Consider the following 22,013-nt stretch of genomic DNA (forward strand, 5'->3'; position numbering starts at 1 on the left):
ATTGTTATAGCTTCTTTGTAATTTTATTATATTTTATTTTCTGTTTGCTTATATTACTTTGTAATTTCTTGGAAAATAATGACAATTATTGTATTATATGTATATGTATTATATGTATTCTGTATATATTGTATTTTATGTATATGCATTATATGCATTTTGTATATATTGTATTATATGTATGTGTATATGTATACTGTATATATTGTATTATATGTATATGCATTATATGTATTCTGTATATATTGTATTATATGTATATGTATTATATGTATTCTGTATATATTGTATTATATGTATACTGTATTATATGTATTTTGTATATATTGTATTATATGTATACTGTATATATTGTATTATATGTATATATATTATATGTATTCTGTATATATTGTATTATATGTATACTGTATTATATGTATTTTGTATATATTGTATTATATGTATTTTGTATATATTGTATTATATGTATTTTGTATATATTGTATTATATGTATGTGTATTATATGTATACTGTATATATTGTATTATATGTATACTGTATATATTGTATTATATGTATGTGTATTATATGTATACTGGGCCAGATTCAAGAAGCACTTGCGCCCGCGCAACCATAGGTTGCGCGGCGCAAGGGCTTACTTGCTCCGGTGTAACGAGTGCTCCTGATTCAGGAACCTCGTTACACCGACTGCAGCCTAGGATGTGACAGACATAAGCCTCCTTATGCCTTCACATCCCAGGCTGCATTCTTGCGTTGGCCGCTAGGGGGCGCGGCCATTGTGATCGGCGTATAGTATGCAAATTGCATACTACCACCGATTCACAAAAGTTGCGCGGGCCCTGCGCACGCAAGGTACGGAGTTTCCGTACGGCCACTTTAGCATAAGGCTGCTCCTGCTAATAGCAGGCGCAACCAATGCTAAACTATAGCTGCGCTTCCCGCTCGCGACGTTCAAATTTTACGTCGTTTACGTAAGTGAACCGTGAATGGCGCTGGACGCCATTCACGTTCACTTAGAAGCAAATGACGTCCTTGCGACGTCATTTGCCGCAATGCACGTCGGGAAAGTTTCCCGACGGAGCATGCGCTGTTCGCTCGGCGCGGGAGCGTGCCTAATTTAAATGATTCCCGCCCCCGGCGGGATCATTTACATTAGGCGCCCTTACGCAGGGCTATTTAGCATATCGCCCGCGCAATTTACGGAGCAACTGCTCCGTGAATCGCGGGCAAAGCGCAATATTTGCGTGGGCGCAGAGAAAAATTTTTGCTCTTTGCCCACGCAAATATTGCGCGATTCTACCTGAATCTGGGCCACTGTATATATTGTATTATATGTATATGCATTATATGTATTCTGTATATATTGTATTATATGTATATGTATTATATGTATTCTGTATATATTGTATTATATGTATATGCATTATATGTATTCTGTATATATTGTATTATATGTATATGTATTATATGTATACTGTATATATTGTATTATATGTATGTGTATTATATAGGGCTGCGCATCTTCACCGGTCTCACAATTCGATGCGATTACGATTATCAAGTCCATGATTCGATTCGATTCCGCGATGCATCACGAGTGCAGTGCAAGTGCGAATGGCTCTCCCCCCAAAATACTAAAGGAGATGATCAGAGACTGCAAACGTGGTACAGGAGATGATCAGAGACTGCAGACATGCTACAGGAGATGATCAGAGACTGCAGACATGCTACAGGAGATGATCAGAGACTGCAGATATGCTACAAGAGATGATCAGAGACTGCAGATATGCTACAAGAGATGGTCAGAGACTGCAGACATGCTACAAGAGATGATCAGAGACTGCAGACATGCTACAAGAGATGATCAGAGACTGCAGACATGGTACAAGAGATGATCAGAGACTGCAGACATGGTACAAGAGATGATCAGAGACTGCAGACATGCTACAGAAGATGATCAGAGACTGCGGACATGCTATAGGAGATGATCAGAGACTGCAGACATGCTACAGGAGATGATCAGAGACTGAAGACATGCTACAGGAGATGATCAGAGACTGCAGACATGCTACAGGAGATGATCAGAGACTGCAGACATGCTACAAGAGATGATCAGCGACTGCAGACATGCTACAAGAGATGATCAGAGACTGCGGACATGCTACAGGAGATGATCAGAGACTGCGGACATGCTACAGGAGATGATCAGAGACTGTGGACATGCTACAGGAGATGATCAGAGACTGCGGACATGCTACAGGAGATAGTCTATATTTCTCCTCCATACAGCCCAGTCCCTGCCTGCAGCGACAATGACTTATCACAGGTGACACATCAGATTCCACTACATGCTCATACCCCCCCTGTGTCCCCGGATCACAGCATCCCCTCCTCCTCTGTACTTACATGCTGTTCTGCGCACAGAAGATGGGAAGAGTGGTAAGGGCAAACATGATATCTGCTCTACATGTAAAACAAACAAAATAAAAAATAAACACAACACATGGTCCTGGGGAGAGGGATGAGCAGTACTTTCTCTTTGAAGTGAAGGTTAGCCTTAGTAGTGAATGTTATTTTGATGACTTTGTATATAAATCGGGTCCAAGGGTCATACACTGGTGATCATCTAGCAGTAGAGTGCTTAGTTCTAGTCACACATGGTAAAACAAAGCACAAGTAAATAAAAACTCTAATAAAGTGGTGAAGTGAAGTAGTAATGAAGCAGACACTGTATGTAAGAGATAAGTTGTAAAGGAAAGCAAAGACAGCCTGCTGTAGTAACACATACAGTCCATTCATTCCACCCCTTGTGTGCACACAGCTCCTAATTCTGCACGTAGTACATATGAACATCAACCGTTACTTGCTGAGCTCACCAGATTCTGCCCCTCCAGCACCGCAGGACCATGCATTCACCCTCTGCACAACACACAATGGGATTGGCCAGGGAGACGAGTCGTTCTGGCAGAGGCGCACTACATTTCCCGGGCAACCCCCGTGGGAAGGAGGCAAGTGATCTGCAGTGAGCTCAAATCTCATGTCTCTCCTGGCGTCAGCACCTCCCACCTTTCTACTGATCTGGTCCGGTCCTTAAGTGGTTAAAAGTGCAAAAAAAACAAAAAAAAAACAAGTAAAATAAAAAATAATATATAATTTTTTTTTTAAAACGCCCCTGTCCCCAGGAGCTCGCACCCAGAAGCGAACGTGCACGTAAGTTCCGCCCACATATGTAAACGCCATTCAAACCACACATGTGAGGTATCGCCGCATGCATTAGAGTGAGAGCAATAATTCTAGACCTCCTCTGTAACTCTAAACTGGTAACCTGTAAAAAAAATTGAAAGGGTCGCCTATGGAGATTTTTAAGTACCAAAGTTTGGACCGATTCCATAAGTGTGCGCAATTTTAAAGCGTGACAAGTTAGGTATCTATTTACTCGGCGTAACATCATCTTTCACATTATACAAAAAAAATTGGGCTAACTTTCCTGTTTTGTTAACCACTTAAGGACCACCCACTGTATATATACGTCCACAGAATGGCACGGCTGAGCAGATGGACGTACCAGCACGTCCTGTACATCTACCCAGCCGTGGGTCGCGGGCGCGCGCCCACGACCCGGTCCGAAGCTCCGGGACCCGCGGACCCGATCGCCGCTGGGGTCCCGCGATCGGTCCCCGGAACTGAAGAACGGGGAGAGCCGCGTGTAAACACGGCTTCCCCGTGCTTCACTGTGGCGTCTGCATCAATCGTGTCATCCCCTTTATATGGAGACACAATCGATGACGTCACTCCTACAGCCACACCCCCCTACTGTTGTAAACACACACTAGGTGAAACATAACCCCTTCAGCGCCCCCTGTGGTTAACTCCCAAACGGCAACTGTCATTTTCACAATAAACAATGCAATTTAAATGCATTTTTTGCTGTGAAAATGACAATGGTCCCAAAAATGTATCAAAATTGTCCGAAGTGTCCACCATAATGTCGCAGTCACGAAAAAAATCGCTGATCGCCGTTATTAGTAGTAAAAAAAAAAAATTAATAAAAATGCAATAAAACTATCCCCTATTTTGTAAACGCTATAAATTTGGCGCAAACCAAACGATAAACGCTTATTGCGATTTTTTTTTACCAAAAATAGGTAGAAGAATACGTATCTGCCTAAACTGAGGGAAAAAAAAAGTTTTTTTATATATTTTTGGGGGATATTTATTATAGCAAAAAGTAAAAAATATTGCATTTTTTTCAAAACTGTCGCTCTATTTTTGTTTATAGCGCAAAAAATAAAAACCGTAGAGGTGCTCAAATACCACCAAAAGAAAGCTCTATTTGTGGGAAAAAAAGGACGTCAATTTTGTTTGGGAGCCACGTTGCACGACCGCGCAATTGTCTGTTAAAGCGACGCAGTGCCGATAGCAAAACCTGGCCTGGGCCTTTAGCTTAGTGGTTAATTTTTAATTTCGTGAAATCGTTTTTCTTTTTTCCAAAAAAAGGCGTTTGAAAAATGATTGCGCAAATACCGCGTGAGAAAAAGAAAGTCGCAATGACTGCCACTTTATTCCCTATGATGTCTGCTAAAAAAAATATATAATGTTTGGGGGTTCTGAGTAATTTTCTAGCAAAAAAATTATGATTTTTTACATGAAGGAGAGAAATGCCAGAATAGGCGCGGTATGGAAGTGGTTAAATACTGGACCATTTATTTCAATCATGTATTAATTGCAAAAATCTTTAAGGGCTTTATTTGTTTGCCTGTAAATGCACCGCTACTGTAAAGTAAATTTTTTTTTGACAATACTTCATGTACAGTATATTTTTTCAGTGTGATCAAAGTAAAGTAACTGTCACTGTGACATTGAACTAGATGGACTTGCGTCTTTTTTCGACCTGACTATGTAACTATAACTACATTCTACCATTAATTACCAAATACAAACCCCAAGTGTAGTTGAGCCCTATAGATGATCATAGGTTTTAGTAACAATGAAAAGCGTTCTGTGTCATTTCTAATAATAAGTATTCTTGCATTACAATGCAGTGCCCATGCTGTAACAAACAGCAAATATTTGAAGCCTTTCATTATTATTCTGTAATAGCTCATTGGACATAATTACGGTATAGAGTGTAGGTGACTACATCTTGAGTTCCCATGTGCCTTGCAAATGTGTTGTCCTCTAAGTTATTTGTACCTTGAAATTACTACTTTTTTTTTTTTTTGCAAGAATTAAATCTGAAGTCAGATATAAAATACTGGACCATTTATTTCAATTGTGTATTCATTGCAAAATCTTTAACCACTTAACCCCCGGACTATATTGCTGTTGAAAGACCAGGCCACTTTTTGCGATTCGGCACTGCGTCGCTTTAACTGACAATTGCGCGGTCGTGCGACGTGGCTCCCAAACAAAATTGGCGTCCTTTTTTCCCCACAAATAGAGCTTTCTTTTGGTGGTATTTGATCACCTCTGCGGTTTTTAGTTTTTGCGCTATAAACAAAAATAGAGCGACAAATTTGAAAAAAATTAATATTTTTTTTACTTTTTGCTATAATAAATATCCCCCAAAAACATATATAAAACAACAATTTTTTTCCTCAGTTTAGGCCGATACGTATTCTTCTACATATTTTTCGTTAAAAAAAATCGCATTAAGCGTTTATGGATTGGTTTGTGCAAAAGTTATAGCGTTTACAAAATAGAGCATAGTTTTATGGCATTTTTATTAATTTTTTTTTTTTTTACTAGTAATGGCGGCGATCAGCGATTTTTTTCGGTACTGCGACATTATGGCGGACACTTCGGACACTTTTGACACATTTTTGGGACCATTGTCATTTTTATCAGTGCTATAAAAATGCATTGATTACTATAAAAATGCCACAGGCAGGGAAGGGGTTAACACTAGGGGGCGGACAAGGGGTTAAGTATGTTCCCTGGGTGTGTTCTAACTGTAGGGGGGGGTGGCCTCACTAGGGGAAATGACTGATCGATGTTCATAGATTGTATGAACAGACGGTCAGGCATTTCTCCCCTGACAGGACCGGGAGCTGTGTGTTTACACGCTCTGTAACGAGCGATCACGATCGCGCCCGCCGGGCACACGCGCCAGGATCAGGGACGAGCGGGAGGCGCGCCCCTATTGGCTGCTGGGAGAGATGACGTATAGCTACGTGATCTCGCCCAGCAGAGCCGACCTGCCGCCGTATAACTGCGGCGACTGGTCGGCAAGCAGTTAAGGGCTTTATTTAATGAAAGAGAGGGGGGATTTGTCAAAGGCTACTCCAAATATTGCCCTCGATTGCCAGTGTTGTTTAGGACTATCTCGGTACCCAGATATGAAGCAGGGGAATTATAAAAATTGCATTTGTTACAAAATATACAAAAAAAATATAAGTGGCCGAGAAACGGTTAATACCGCCCACAACTATGTTGCCGGCGGTATGGCAATGCTGTCCATTGATTTCAATAAGCAGGAGCGCATTAGGAGCGGTGAGTTCACCGCTCCTAATGCGCTGCAAAGAAGCTGCTGGCAGGACTTTTTCTGACGCCCTCCCAGCGCACCGCTACTGTGTGAAAGCTCTCAGGCCTCGTACACACGGACTGACTGTCCGATGAAAACGGTCCGCCGGACCGTTTTCATCGGACATGTCCGCTGCCGGATTTTGGTCTGATGGTTGTACACACCATCAAACCCAAATCCCCGCGGACAGGATACGCGGTGACGTGGCCGCGCCGTCGCCATGACGATGACGCGGCGACGTGCGTGGCCCTGGAAGGTCAATGCTTCCACTAGTGAGTCTGTACAGACGACCGAACATGTCCGACGGACAGGCTTCCAGCGGACATGTTTCTTAGCATGCTAAGAAACATTTGTCCGCTGGAAACCTGTCCGATCCGCCGGAAAATTGTCCGGTCGGACGTACAGACGACCGAACATGTCCGCTGAAACTGGTCTGCGGACCAGTTTCAGCAGACATGTTCGGTTGTGTGTACGGGGCCTGCAAAACGCTCTCAGTGTGAAAAGGGTCTTAGTTGTTTGCTGCAGAGAGAAAATAATTGGAACATCAGTGGCCAGGCACCCTAGGCAGCTGCCTAGTTTGCCTAGTGGTCGCACGTGGTCGGCCCACGTGGTCGGCCCTGTGTGTGTGGCAGGCTAAATGAAAATACTAATGATGATAGTCCTATGACACCACCTGCTCTTAGCTTTATCTGACTTTTCTTTTCATATAGCTTGCCGAACGTCTTAGCCGAGTAGTAGAGCCCTGCGTTCCTCGGTGATGACCTATGTATCCAGGACAGGAAAATGTGGAAAATGTTTTCATGACTTTGATGCAGAGATGGTTTTCCAACTAGCAACCGGCACTTGACGGAGCATGTTTTGTATGTACATTTTGCTTGCTTCTGACTTTGATGTCCATGTTGACTTTCTCTTTGGATGAACTACACACCTTTGAGTCCTTCCAAAGCTAAATTCCACCCATTTAATGAATTTTTAATTGTGGGCTGAACATAGGTGTGCGCACAGGGTGTGCCAAGTGTGCCTGGGCACACCCTAATCACCCAGTGCAGCACAGCTTCCCCTTACTGCCCTGGCTCCCCCCCCCCCCCCCCCGCGCTTCTGGCTTCCTACCTTTCTTCTACTACTGACTACTGCTGCGGGCACACACAAGGGGGTGTTTTAGAATGAGTGGAGGGAAGGGGATGGTAAATATGTAATTTACCGGCCTCTTCCCCTTTCTGAATGAACACAGTGAGTGATCGGTACCATGTGTTTGAGCTTCGGAGTGCACACTCTAATGCAATAGGCTGCGCACACCTATGGGGCTGAATTATCCTTTCAGCTTTGTGTTGCTTCTCTGTAATGACTTCTCTAAACTCAGTGACAGAAAATCATATGTCATCCATACACCATTAGATCCAGTTGCTTGGACTAACCATCAGATATTTGTCACACCTGGTCACATATGAATTTTGCCAAATCGAAAAAAAAAGGCAATTTTGCTGCCAAACCAGATTTCTAGATAATGAATGTGACCGATACAAAGGTTGCACCTTATAATGGAGACAAATTAGTTCATCATCCAGTTACATCTGCAGTCTCATCTATAGTATATATTATACAGTGGATTTGGATTACGAACATAATCCGTTCTAGGAGAATGCTTGTAATCCAAAGCACTCGCATATGAAAGCGAGTTTCCCAATAGAAGTCAATGGAAATGAAGATAATTTGTTCCGCATTGACTTCTATGGAAATACTGCATGTGGCCAGAGGTGGGGTGGGGGCGCTGGAGAGCATCAGAAATACTTGGGGACAGCTTGGCTGATCTCGGAAACTCTCGGAAAGGTTCAGAAACACTCGGAAACAGAGTATTTCCAAGTGAGTATTTCAGAACGGCTCCGAACCATTCCAAGTGGCACCAGCACCCCCGCCCCTCTGGCCTAATGAGATACTGCACACCCCGTTAGCTTGAATTCTGCTTGTTTGCGAGATAACACTCGCAAACCGAGTCAGAATTAAAAAAAAAAAGTTGCTTGTTATTCAAAACGCTCGTTAACCGGTTAAGCCCCGGACCTTTAGGCAGCTAAATGCCCAAGCCAGGTTTTGCGATTCGGCACTGAGTCGCTTTAACAGACAATTGCGCGGTCGTGTGTTGTGGCTCCCAAACAAAATTGGCGTCCTTTTTTCCCCACAAATAGAGCTTTCTTTTGGTGGTATTTGATCACCTCTGCGGTTTTATTTTTTGCGCTGTAAACAGAAATAGAGCGACAATTTTGAAAAAAATGCAATATTTTTTACTTTTTGCTATAATAAATATCCCCCAAAAACATATATAACATTTTTTTCCCTCAGTTTAGGCCGATACGTATTCTTCTACCTATTTTTGGTAAAAAAAATCGCAATAAGCGTTTATCGATTGGTTTGGGCAAAATTTATAGCGTTTACAAAATAGGGGATATTTTTATTGCATTTTTATTAATTATTTTTTTTTACTACTAATGGCGGCGATCAGCAATTTTTTTCGTGACTGCGACATTATGGCGAACACTTCGGACAATTTTGACACATTTTTGGGACCATTGTCATTTTCACAGCAAAAAATGCATTTAAAATGCATTCTTTATTGTGAAAATGACAGTTGCAGTTTGGAAGTTAACCACAGGGGGTGCTGAAGGTGTTAGGCTTCACCTAGTGTGTGTTTACAACTGTTGTAGGGGGGGTGTGGCTGTAGGTCTGACGTCATCGAATGTGTCTCCCCTATAAAAGGGATCACTCGATCGATGCGCCGCCTCAGTGAAGCACGGGGAAGCCGTGTTTACATTCGTCTCTCCCCGTTCTTAAGCTCCGGGGAGCGATCAAGAGGGGGCGGCTAGAAACGAATAGCCGCGCCCTCGTCCCGGATCGCTCCCCGCAGGTTTCCGACTGCCGCATGTACATGGGGGGTCCCGATCGGACCCCTGACCCGCGGAAAGGCAGGGACGTACATTTACGCCCATACAGGGAGTGCAGAATTATTAGGCAAATGAGTATTTTGACCACATCATCCTCTTTATGCATGTTGTCTCACTCCAAGCTGTATAGGCTCGAAAGCCTACTACCAATTAAGCATATTAGGTGATGTGCATCTCTGTAATGATAAGGGGTGTGGTCTAATGACATCAACACCCTATATCAGGTGTGCATAATTATTAGGCAACTTCCTTTCCTTTGGCAAAATGGGTCAAAAGAAGGACTTGACAGGCTCAGAAAAGTAAAAAATAGTGAGATATCTTGCAGAGGGATGCAGCACTCTTAAAATTGCAAAGCTTCTGAAGTGTGATCATCGAACAATCAAGCGTTTCATTCAAAATAGTCAACAGGGTCGCAAGAAGCGTGTGGAAAAACCAAGGCGCAAAATAACTGCCCATGAACTGAGAAAAGTCAAGCGTGCTGCTGCCAAGATGCCACTTGCCACCAGATTGGCCATATTTCAGAGCTGCAACATCACTGGAGTGCCCAAAAGCACAAGGTGTGCAATACTCAGAGACATGGCCAAGGTAAGAAAGGTTGAAAGACGACCACCACTGAACAAGACACACAAGCTGAAACGTCAAGACTGGGCCAAGAAATATCTCAAGACTGATTTTTCTAAGGTTTTATGGACTGCTGAAATGAGAGTGAGTCTTGATGGGCCAGATGGATGGGCCCGTGGCTGGATTGGTAAAGGGCAGAGAGCTCCAGTCCGACTCAGACGCCAGCAAGGTGGAGGTGGAGTACTGGTTTGGGCTGGTATCATCAAAGATGAGCTTGTGGGGCCTTTTCGGGTTGAGGATGGAGTCATGCTCAACTCCCAGTCCTACTGCCAGTTTCTGGAAGACACCTTCTTCAAGCAGTGGTACAGGAAGAAGTCTGCATCCTTCAAGAAAAACATGATTTTCATGCAGGACAATGCTCCATCACACGCGTCCAAGTACTCCACAGCGTGGCTGGCAAGAAAGGGTATAAAAGAAGAAAAACTAATGACATGGCCTCCTTGTTCACCTGATCTGAATCCCATTGAGAACCTGTGGTCCATCATCAAATGTGAGATTTACAAGGAGGGAAAACAGTACACCTCTCTGGACAGTGTCTGGGAGGCTGTGGTTGCTGCTGCACGCAATGTTGATGGTGAACAGATCAAAACACTGACAGAATCCATGGATGGCAGGCTTTTGAGTGTCCTTGCAAAGAAAGGTGGCTATATTGGTCACTGATTTGTTTTTGTTTTGTTTTTGAATGTCAGAAATGTATATTTGTGAATGTTGAGATGTTATATTGGTTTCACTGTTAAAAATAAATAATTGAAATGGGTATATATTTTTTTTTGTTAAGTTGCCTAATAATTATGCACAGTAATAGTCACCTGCACACACAGATATCCCCCTAAAATAGCTAAAACCAAAAACAAACTAAAAACTACTTCCAAAAATATTCAGCTTTGATATTAATGAGTTTTTTGGGTTCATTGAGAACATGGTTGTTGTTCAATAATAAAATTAATCCTCAAAAATACAACTTGCCTAACAATTCTGCACTCCCTGTATGCCTGTACGTGCCATTCTGTGGACGTACATATACATGCGGCGGTCGGCAACCGGTTAACCGCGTTACTCGTAAACCAAGGTTCCACTGTAGTAACAAATACAATACTTTTTGTATATGGGGTCCTCTTCTCTTTGTTTATTGGAAAAAACAGATATCACTTTCCATGGTAATTTCCTTATATATGGGATAAGTAGCATCATAAAGAGAAGTATTCATTTCTGCCAGTACCTGTGCATTTGACTATCTTTCTGGTATCACTGACATTTAGGGTGTAAAGCCGGCCATAGATGGTGCTATTCTCTTTCCCGCAACCACGGGTTGCAGGGAAGAAAATCTTTGATCCCCCCCCCCCATCAACACAGTCAGTGTTGATGGGGGAATCCATCCCACAGAGCCGTTGTGTTCTCCTGGAGGGGAGCCTTCCCTGTTTGAAGAACACACAGTAATTATTGCTAGCTGCTATAGACACTGGCAATAATTGCATGAAAAATCCTACATGCTGGTTGTACGCAGGCTGATCGGTCCAATTAGCCTGCCCATATATGAATCTCACCCGGTCCCTCCTGAACCGGCCAAGATTTGAACCGCCTTTGGCTGGCTTAAGTTAAAGTGGATGTAAACACAAAATTTTTACATATCTCGTGCACTAGCTTGCAGACATGCACAGCTTATTGTCTATGTATATTCTGATGGCTATTTACACTGAACTGTGGATCACCCCATATTTTGAAAACATTTAATCAAAACACAGGAATGACAGCCAATCCTGGGAGAGCTGGATGGGAGAGGAGAGGAGGAGAGGGGAGGGGGATGTGAATTGTGCACTTTACAGAAGCTGTGCATGTCTGCAAGCTAGTGCACGAGATATGTAAATAACCTGTCACTCAAGCAAGGACTTTGATCTTTATCTGGAAGTCTGTTTTATTTCACTGAACAATAAAAAGAGGATTGCTCAGCGCTGGATTAACCCTGTGTGGCAAGACTGGGCACAGATGATAGGAAATCGTATTCTCTACATTGTGAATGTAGAGAAATTTTTTTTGGGGGGTTTACATCCACTTTAATCACAGAGAAGTTCTAAGCATTGTCCAATATATCAGTGATTTTTCAGAAGCAGACAATTGTTCCTGCAAGGGTCTTTTCTCAGCCCCTTCTGTTCTCCATCTACCCCTCCCCCCTCCGTGTCAGTTGATAATCTCCCATGGTTTCCAGTGCCATCTCTGTGCTGTCAACACCCTAATCTATCTCTCCACTCAACTCACCCATCTGTCTCCTCATATATCACTAGCTTACCAATTTACATATTTGCATGGATGTTGCGGAACCAAAAAGCATATTTTTTAAAAATGACACCAACAACACCGTCATTTCCGTACTCAAGGGCAAAAACGCACCAGTGTGAAAGGGCCCTAAGCCGAGTTTTTCAGACCTTTTTTGGGGGCTGAAAATACCCCTCTCATTTTATACTTGAGTCAGTGTACCTTGGGTGTCCATTTTTCAAAACTTGCGGCTTCCTCTTGGTCCCGTCCCGTTCTGTTATAGGCGTTTGACACTGTGTTCAGTGTTCCGCCAATCACGGACGTTCTTTCATCCTTGGACATCCAGTTTCCCAGCAGACACTGGGCCAGATTCAGTAATCTATCTGATTTACAATCCGCCTGTGCAATTTTGCGAGGCTAGTGCAGTATTCACAAAACACTTACCTCAAAACTTGCACCGGCGGATCGTAACTCCCCGGCGGAATTCAAATTCTGCGGCTAGGGGGAGTGTACTATTTAAATGCGCATGCGCCGACAGCGAAATTTCCCGGCGTGCATTGCTCACACTGACGTCGCTAGGACGTCAGTGGTTTCGGCGTGAGCGTAACTTGCTTCGGGAAGAATTCTGAATCGGCGTACGCAAACGACGTTAAAATTTAAAACTCGGCGCGGGAACGACGACCATACTAAACATAGGAAACACCGCAGTTACCCCTGCTATAGCAGGGGTAACTATCCGCCGGAAAAAGCCGAACGCAAACGACGTGAGAAAAAAACGACGGGCGGGCGTTCGTTACTGAATCGGCGGTTCTCCTCATTTGCATATCCGACGCGTAAAAAACCGAGGCGACACCTAGCGGCCGGCGGGAGATTGCAGCCTAAGATCCGACGGTGTAAGTCACTTACACCTGTCGGATCTAAGGGAGATCTATGCGGAACTGATTCTTATAATTCAGTCGCATAGATCCGACCGTCGGATCTCAGAGATACGACGGCGGATCAGGAGATCCGCCGTCATATCTCTTGATGAATCTGGCCCACTGTGTTCAGTGTTCCGCCTATCACAGACGTTCTCTTGTCCAAGGATGAAAGAACGTCCGTGATTGGCGGAACACTGAACACAGTGTCAAAGGCAACCAGGGACCAGGGGGGAAGCTGCGAGTTTAAAAAAATTGACGCCCGCAACGCAGCCTGTCAAGAATTTCAGGTATGCTGCAATGTGCACAGTCAGGTTGTAATGGGCACAGTGAGGTAATGGGCACAGTGATGTAATGGGCACAGTGAGGATGGGCACAGTGAGGTTGCAATGGGCACAGTGAGGTAATGGGGACAGTGAGGTTGTGATGGGCACAGTGAGGATGGGCACAGTGAGGTTGCAATGGGCACAGTGAGGTAATGGGGACAGTGAGGTTGTGATGGGCACAGTGAGGATGGGCACAGTGAGGTTGCAATGGGCACAGTGAGGTAATGGGGACAGTGAGGTTGTGATGGGCACAGTGAGGATGGGCACAGTGAGGTTGCAATGGACACAGTGAGGTTGGGCACAGTGAGGCATGCAAATGGGCATTGTTGACTCTCTTTTCCGCTTACAGTAGCTGCTGCCTTCTCACCCTAGGCTTATACTCGAGTCAATAAGTTTTCCACGTTTTTTGTGGTAAAATTAGGTGCCTTGGCTTATACTCGGGTCGGCTTATACTCAAATATATAAGGTATTTATTCCATTCATGCTAGAGTGCTAGGACGAATCCTAGACTCTGGCCTCTCTGTTCAGGCCGCCCATTTGGCTGGTCAATGACCAGGCCACTTTTTGCGATTAGACATTGCTTAGATTAACTGACAATTGCGCGGTCGTGCGACGTGGCTCCCAAACAAAAATGACGTCCTTTTTTCCCACAAATAGATCTTTCTTTTGGTGGTATTTGATCACCTCTGCAGTTTTTATTTTTTGCGCTATAAACAAAAATAGAGCGACAATTAAAAAAAAAAAAAGAATATTTTTTACTTTTTGCTTTAATATCCCCCAAAAATATATATAAACTTTAAACTTTTTTTTCCCTCAGTTTAGGCCGATACGTATTCTTCTACATATTTTTCATAAAAAAAAAAAAAAAAATCGCAATAAACGTTTATTGATTGGTTTGCGCAAAAGTTATGGCGTCTACAAAATAGGGGATAGTTTTATGGCATTTTTATTAATATTTTTTTTTTTTACTAGTAATGGCGGCGATCTGCGATTTTTATCGTCACTGCGACATTATGGCGGACACATCAGACACTTTTGACACATTTTTGGGACCATTGTCATTTTTATAGTGATCAGTGCTATAAAAATGCATTGATTACTGAAAAAAATGTCACTGGCAGGGAAGGGGTTAACACTAGGGGGCGATCAAGGGGTTAATTATGTTCCCTAGGTGTGTTCTAACTGTAGGGGGGTGGGGCTGACTAGGGAAAATGACAGATCGCAGTTCACACATAGGCCCAGATTCTCATACATTTACGTTGCTCCTGGGCAGCGTAACGTATGTGATTTACGTTACACCGCCGCAGGTTTACAGCCTGATTCTCAGAACACTTACCTGTAAACTTGCGTTGGTGTATCGTTAAATCGCTCGGCGCAAGCCCGCCAAATTCAAATGGGGCGGGCACCATTTAAATTAGGCGCGCTCCCGCGCCGAGCGTACTGCGCATGCTCCGTCGGGTAAATTACCCGACGTGCATTGCGCTAAATGACGTCGCACCGACGTCATTTGCTCAGACGTTAACATAAATGGCGTCCAGCGCCATTCACGGACATCTTACACAAACAACGTCATTTTTAAAAATTTTGACGCGGGAACGACGGCCATACTTAACATTGGTTGCCCCTCATAATAGCAGGGGCAACTTTACGCGTCGGAAAGGCTACGGAAACGACGTAAATTCTCTACGTCGAGCGCACGTACGTTCGGGAATCGCCGTAATTTGCTAATTTACATAAGCGACGGGGAAAACGACGTCCGCGACACCTAGCGGCGGGAAACAAAATTGCATTTTAGATCTGACAGCGTAAGAGCCTTACGCCTGTCAGATCTAATGGGTATCTATGCGTAACTGATTCTAAGAATCAGTCGCATAGATACCCTTGGCCAGATGAGGAGTTACGACGGCGCAAATGGTGTTGCGCCGTCGTAACGCCTTTGAGAATCTGGGCCTAAGTATGAACATACGATCAGTCATTTCTCCCCCTGAAAGGATCGGGAGCTGTGTGTTTACACACACAGCTCCCGGTTCTCGCTCTGTCACGAGCGATCGCGGGTGCTCGGCGGTGATCGCTCCCGCCAGGCACTCGCATCAGCATCGGGGGCGAGCAAGGGGCGCTCGCGCCCCTAGTGGCCGCAAAGCGAAATCACGTTATACTACTTGATTTTGCACAGCCGAGCTGACCTGCCGCAGTAAAACTACAGTGGGCGGCCGGCAAGCGGTTATTCATGTTTAGAGGAAGACAACAAGACAAGTACTGTCTGCAAGACTTTTTTTTATTTGTATTCACAGTTACATTTTTGGACAAGCTTTTGGGGCCTAACCTTCTTCTGCTGGCCCCGAAACCTTGTCCTGAAAATTTTAACTGGAACTAAACCCTCCTATGCTTTTCCTAGGCTGCCATCTTAGCCTCCGTTTTATCTGCAACTGCCATGATGCTCCATGATGCTGCACATGTGGTCAGTCATTACTCCAGCCATTTGATGGTTTGACAGTTTGGTTGAAAGCACAAGCAAATGTGACAGTTATGAAATGTAACAGTTTTTTTGCAACTGTTAAATAGATGGGTTTAGTTCTGTTTGAAGGCCTGATTTACAGTATTGTGGGTGGATGCGGGTGTGGGAATCGCAATCGAAACTACCCGCAGCCAAAATGCGCTTCGTTTTCAAAACGCTGCCATTCATTTTTAACCACTTCACATCCCGCCTAATGTCAAATGACATCCACAAGTCGGCTCTGCCATCCTGGGTGGACGTCATATGACGTCCTTGGGCCACCCGTCCCACGGGTGCCGATGCGCGTGCCTGGCGGCCGCGATGTCTGCGATCGGCAGTTACAGAGCCAGGGAAGTCGATCTCTGTGTGTAAACAGTCGCCGCGGATACTGCGCCGACCTATGCCTGGTAGTGGGAGAAAATACCTGTATTACACAGGTTTCTGCTCCCTCCTCCCCCCTGAAAGGTGGAAAATGTGACACCTGAGGGGGGGGATCCAAAAAGCGGAAGTTCCATTTTTGGGTGGAACTCCGCTTTAAGTAGTTACAGCAATATTTTTTTTTTCTTTTGGGATAAAGGAATGAATAAAAGCGGATCATTTTATGCACTCCTGTCAGTGTCAAATGTTTTTTCTCAACGCTCCAACTGCCACGTTTTCTTGGCAGCTCGGTCTGGAAGTTAAAAAAATAACAGACTTATGCAGGCCATACATGGGTTCTTTTCTTTCGAAAATCAGAAATTGAAATTGGACCAACAAGCCTTCGATTTCAACTCATTTAGCTACAGAATTCTTGTGGCCGGAATCTTCTTTTCTTTACAGGTCACGGCTCATGCACATTTCTTTTTCGATGATATTTCTCGCATCATTGATTCCAAATTTGTTTGTTTTTCAAAAACTTTCCAACGTGCCCAATCATTCAAATTCGATGGCCGTCCGAAAACTGGCTGTTGTTGCCGCCCACTAATGGTGCAAAATTTGAACGAAAATTCTTATCTACGATTTTCAAAAGTAAAATTCTATCAGAATTCGACCCATGTATGGCCAGCTTTAATGCCGCGTACACACGACTGTGTACAAACTGCCATTTTTTAGATTGGTCGTGAAAACCGGCCGTGTGTATGCTCCATAGCTCTATTTTTTTTCATAGTTTTTCCCGTCGTTCTTTTTCTCGTTGCAAAAAACGCTTGTGTGTATGCTTTTCTGAGGGGAAAAAAACGTGCATGCTCAGAAATTAGGAAAAGCATCCCAAAGGGTGGCGCCAACCATTCGAATGGAAGTTCTCCTATATAGTGCCGTTGTTCGTGTTGTCATACGTGGTTGTACGTCACCTGCGCTTTGCTCGAGCGTTTTTTTTTTTCATGAACGTGTGTATGCAAGGCAAGGCTTGAGATGAATCACGTCGAGAATGTCAGTTTTTTTGCATGACAGGAAAAACGGTTGTGTGTACGCGGCATAAGGGTCGATTTTCTAAAACTGCAAAATCTGGTGCAGCTGTCACTGTGCATGGTAGCCGATCAGCTTCCACATTTTTGGGCAAAGCTTAAAGTGGAGGTTCACCCGAAAAGTTAATTTTTAACCTTAGATTGAGGCTCATTTTGGGAATCGGGTAGTTTTTTTAAAATCAAAGCAGTACTTACCGTTTTAGAGAGAGATCTTCTCCGCCGCTTCCGGGTATGGGCTGCGGGACTGGGCTATCCTATTTGATTGACAGGCTTCCGACAGGCTCCCGACGGTCGCATACATCGCGTCACGATTTTCCGAAAGTAGCCGAACGTCGGTGCGCAGGCGCCGTATAGAGCCGCACCGACGTTCGGCTTCTTTCGGCTACTCGTGACGCGATGTATGCGACCGTCGGAAGCCTGTCAATCAAATAGGAACGCCCAGTCCCGAAGACCATATCTGGAAGCGGCGGAGAGATCGCTCTCTAAAACGGTAAGTACTGCTTCGATTTAAAAAAGACTACCCGATTCCCCTTGACAAAATGAGCATCAATCTAATGTTAAAAAAAAAAATTGAACTCCCGCTTTAATTGAACAGATGCACCAGATTTAGTAAAACAACCCCCTATGCTGGCCATACACTCTACGAAAAATCGTCCGAACGAACTTTCGAAAAAACGAACGTTCGGCTGTGAGCGCAAATGATATTGCCATCATGTAATGACCGATAAATTGTTCAGTGGACATAAATTTAAAAAAAATTGTTTCGTTTTTTTTTTACATATACCTAGTGCAGAAAGTTCGGACGGGAAACACATCTAACCTTCTGATTTATCGTTCGTTCGGCCAGAAAATTTCCAAACTTGTCCTTCGTTTTTTCGGTTCAAAAATGTCCCAACGATTATGTGTCTATTAAACTGTTCGAAAAAACGAACGAATTGTCTGAATGACCGAATTTCGGCCGATTTTTGGGAATCCAGCTGATACAAGGGAGTGTTCGGTGTCCATGGAGAGGTGAAAAGGATCTTCTGCTGTGGATCAACTTCCATGTCCGGAGCCTGGTGAACCAATCCCTGTGTGCTGAGCTCGTATGATCTCCATAATAGAGGTCCATCTCAGTCGGTAAGCGGCCATTTATCTACCTTATCTGATGGAAGCTTAGTACTGAAGATTCATATCCATGCTCCTGTGTTTGATTAAATACCTGCATTTTTTTTTGCTAAATTATTTTGCTACATCTTTTTGCTACTTTCTGGATTCCTAAGTCGTTACTTGTTACTTACTTTTTGGACTCCAAAGTTGTTATTTTCTGTTTTGGACTTAAATGACCATTCAGGATCATTGCTGAGGGTGTGCGGCATTTGTCCATTGTCACATTGCTGCTTGCCTACAGTGAGATCATATCTACATCAATTTCTATATGATTCTGTTCTAAGTAGGCATGTGCAATTTTTTAAGTTTACGAATACGTTTCCGTAAATCTTCGTTATTTTAGTTGATTCGTTAACATATGAATGAAAAAAAAAAAAAAACATATGAATGAACGACGGTTTAGCGCAATTAATAACGAATAACGATATTTTCAAATTAACGAATATGGAAAACAACGAAGATACGAAAAGAAGAAAGAAACGAAAACATAGAAACAACGAAAATACCGAAACCCAAAAAAATAATAATTACGAAAAACAAAATGAACGAAAATGCAAACTTACTAATATTCGAAGACAGAAAAGAAACAACCAAAATGCCGAACAAAAGAATAAAAAAAACGAAAAATCAAAAACTAACGAAAAATAAATTACAAATCTTCGGAAAACGGAAATGAAAACAACGAAAAAATACGAAATAATGTAAATTAGCTTTCGTTTAGTACTGAAATATTCTGGACATTGACCAATAGCCACTGAGCGCTGTCCCTTTCCTCTGAAGAGGTTTGTTCCTTCCCCAATGAGCGTCTTTCTCATTACCTCCTGGCTCCTTGTGTCTTTTTCTGTGTTAGACTGCAGTGCATCTAATTTCTAGATTTGTATTTGTAATATCTGACATATTTTACAGTAGTAGTTTTCTTCTACGTCAGACTTCATTTAGACAGGGTGTGTGTGCTAACTAAGACAGTCAAGTCAATCACAGTAAGACGAATTACAAAATTACGACGAGTAGTGTGTCGAATAAACGTTAAATGTATTCTAACAGAATTACGAATGCAATAAAATCTACAAAAGTACGTTTTTACAATCAAAGGAAATTAGGACACGAAAATACGAATGATCATAAAGCAACGAAAATATATTTCTTACAAAAAATACGAATGCGGCATGATGGAAAATATAATGTAAATACGAATAGCAAAACAACGAAAATTAAACTGAGTAAAAACGAAGCAACGAATAAAATCATTTTAAAATATACGAACGCGGCAGAATACAAAAATATAACGAAAATACGAATCTCGATTCAACGAAAAATAAACTAACAGAAAAACGGAAACGGAAAAAAAGAGTGTTCCGAAAATACTAAAGAGTATGAATACGATAACTAACGTCTTACGAAATTACGACTCGTTACGAATCACGATAAACGAACAGAACGAAACAGAAATAAACGGAAAATTTTTGCTGTGCACATGTCTAGTTTCTAAGTTTATATACTCACCCCACCTTTATTAGTCGCTGATTATGCGATTTTAGTCGCTGATTTATGCTATCTTTCAGGTTGTGCATTATTTTTTACCTTATCACATTTGTATTCATTAATAGAATACATCGCTCGCCGTGATTGGCTCCAGCAAGAAGGAAGAAGAATATGGCTCCAGAAGGAAGAAATATGAAGCGTCGGAAGCCTCGGAAGGGGGGTTGTCTTATATGGTGAGTACACGCAATATTTTTTTTTTAAACTGTAAAATTAGTGGGTCGTCTTATACGCCCGGTTGCCTATACACCGGCAAAATACGGTATTTAGGATTTTTTTTTTTTTTTACCTTTACAACCCCTTTAAGCATAGAGGGACGAGAAAGATGTTACAGTGGTCACTTCATCAAACCAATAAGAAGTCTACAGCTAACTTTTCTTATTTTAAAGAATATTTAAACATACTTAAAGCGGAGGTTCACCCTAAAAACATGTATATAACATTACATTCTGCACACTTCCAACATTTACAGTATGCTGTTTTTTTTTTTTGCTGTACATCTGTATTATTGCTATTTTCCACCGACTTCGGATGCTCACTCCCGCGGGAGTAGGCGTTCCTATGCAGAGGCGCAGTGTCATGTGGGACTTCGCCCAGATGATTGACGTCTTGAGAAAAACTTCCCCCCCGGCGGATAAGGCGCGTCACGAGTTTCCGAAAGTAGCCGAACTGCGAGTCGGCTCTATACGGCACCTGCGCATCGACTAGGAGCCGTGTAGAGCTGACTGCGCAGGCGCCGTATAGAGCCAACTCGCAGTTCGGCTACTTTCGGAAACTCGTGACACGCCTTATCCGCCAGGGGGGAAGTTTTTCTCAAGACGTCAATCATCTAGGCGAAGTCCCACATGACACTGCGCCTCTGCCTTGGAACGCGAGCACCTGGAAACCGGGTGGAAAATAGCAATAATACGGTATGCAGGGCCAGTACAAGGCAGGGGCAGAAGGGACGGATGCCCTGGGCGATACAATTTGCGGGCGGGAGGGGGGCGCAGGTGAAGTGCCGGCAAGTCTCGCCTGCCCTGCAGCAGCTTTGAGCTGCGGCTGCATTGCTCCCCTCTCCCCCTCCTGTGTATTTCATGTAGGCGGAGCTGGCGATGTCTGTGTTCGGTGGGCACGCTGGAACAAATTCCTGCCCTCCTAGACCGGCTTGTGTGATAGAAGTGTTTCCGCCTATCACAAGAGCCGGTCTAGAGGGGCGGTACTTTGTAATGGTGGGTATAGTGAGACGGTAATGGTGGGCACAGTGAGGCTGCATTCACAGGCACAGTAAGGCTGCATTCATGGGCACTGGTGAGGCTGTAATGGCAGGCACAGTGAGGCTACATTCATAGGCACAGTGAGGCTGCATTCATAGGCACAGTGAGGCTGCATTCATAGGCACAGTGAGGCTGCATAGATGGGCACAGTGAGGCTGCATTCATAGGCACAGTGAGGCTACATAGATGGGCACAGTGAGGCTGCATTCATGGGCACAGTGAAGATGCCTTCATGGGCACAGTGAGGCTGCATTCATGGGTACAGTGAGGCCCAGATTCTCATAGGACTTACGACCGGGCAGCGCCATGTACGCCGTCGTAAGTCCTAATCTGAGCCGTCGTATCTATGCGACTGATTCTTAGAATCAGTTACGCATAGATATCCATTAGATCCGACAGACGTAAGTCTCTTACGCCGTCGGATCTAAACTGCAATTTATTTTGTGCCCGCTAGGTGGCGCTTCCGTCGGATTCCCCGTCGAGTATGCAAATTAGCTAGATACTCAAATTCCCGAACGTACGCGCGGCCGACGCAGTAAAGTTACAACGTTTACGCTAG

Source organism: Rana temporaria, chromosome 3 (assembly GCF_905171775.1).
Source record: "Rana temporaria chromosome 3, aRanTem1.1, whole genome shotgun sequence".
In the NCBI taxonomy this organism is placed as follows: domain Eukaryota; kingdom Metazoa; phylum Chordata; class Amphibia; order Anura; family Ranidae; genus Rana; species Rana temporaria.